The following is a 1,644-nucleotide window of genomic DNA, read 5'->3' on the forward strand; positions in this document are numbered from 1 at the left end:
AACATTACATCAGTAATGTTTATCAGGTGCTGGCTAGTCAATAGGACCCTGTGGGGCTCCTTCTTCACTTCACCACAAAAGCCAAATAACTCCTCTATGCCTGTAGGAAAGCCGAGAGAATGGGATAACCTGGGGTCTCATTTATAAAACTGTGCGTAGGATCCTTACCATAAGTGTACGTGCGCCCAAAGCCTAAAATGGCGTCACGCCAAAAAGTCAGATTTATAAAACCGTGTGTATGCATACCTGTAAATCACAGATTGACTACAAGTGTATGCGTACGTGGATCAGCCTCTTATCCCGCCCTGTACACGCCCATTTTTAACCATAAATAGTCAATGTAAAGCACCTCGTGAATGCTGATCAGTATGTTAATGACCCTGGCAGTTCTTTCAATCATGTCGACCTGCGGAGAAAATAAATAAATAAATAAATAAACCTCTCAGACGTTCGGGAATTGCTGCCAATTGAATTATAATTTCGGCCTGTTGTCGCACAGTGTAGGGAAACCGGATCTATAGACTACCTTTATTAATGAAATCTTTCAAAACGGCAGGCATTACGGCACTCAGGACAGCTTCGATATACCAGACGTATATAATAAGATTTAACAGAACTATATATTATATCCAAACAAGCCTTAGTGATGAAGTTGAAGATTATATATAATATTTATTTAAAAAACACTTAGCTGTCTGACATTTCCCTCTGGAAACAGCCGGTTTCCCCAGAGTGGCGAGAACCTGTATTTGGACCGGGATGGCTCCGTTCGCCGGGCGTGCCCTGCCTCTACTGGACCCAATTCAGTACATAGATCCAAGAGCGCAGCTTTAGAAAATCTAAATCGTCATATGAGCCAGTCATCGTCATGGTCCCTGAAGTCTCTCTCCTTTCTCTCCTGATTCTTACGTTCGGGTTAGTCCTCCTGCAGGCCAGCAGGGCCATCATGCAGCACTAAAGTTCGGAGTCACCGCAGTATTTATATGTTTACAGCAATTAGTGATTGTTAACACCTTGCCAACACAGCAATACAATCTGAAGACGAACTAAAGTGTATGCAGCAAACACACTTTTCTTCATGAAGGTTTTGTTAACAGTTTGAAAGTTCGGACCGATAACAAGGACATTAAGGGTAAAGATTGCGCGAGCTTAATGACTGTATTTCCAGACTTTGACATTTGATGATATATGCACAGTTTTAAAGCTATATATTTAGTTATTTACACTGTGTTCTGCAGTTATCTAATGCTAGGGTATTTGATGCTATCCTGTATTCCATGTAGTCGGCGCCATCTCCTCCTCCTGCCGCTCGCGGCCGGACAATGGCCCTCATTTATCAACCTAACGTAGAAACCAGCGCAGATATGAGCGCAGAAATCATCTTACGACAGGCTTCACGTGGGATTCATGAAAAGTTGTACATTGATAAATACGCGCGGCTGGAAACGATCGTCATTTAAATATCACGCCCCAATATATTCTGGTTTTGGAGGCCTCGCCCCTACAATTTACGACATGGCGAGACGTAATCCGGCTGAGAAGCGCACTTTTCAGAGGTAGAGATTGAAACCCTGATATCTCCGGTTCATTTGCAGTAACGTGTGTACTATTTGTCAGCCTGAAAACTGGTATTAAAGGCTGTAG

The sequence above is a fragment of the Perca fluviatilis genome, unplaced genomic scaffold, assembly GCF_010015445.1.
Source record: "Perca fluviatilis unplaced genomic scaffold, GENO_Pfluv_1.0 PFLUV_unplaced_scaf_12, whole genome shotgun sequence".
NCBI lineage: Eukaryota > Metazoa > Chordata > Actinopteri > Perciformes > Percidae > Perca > Perca fluviatilis.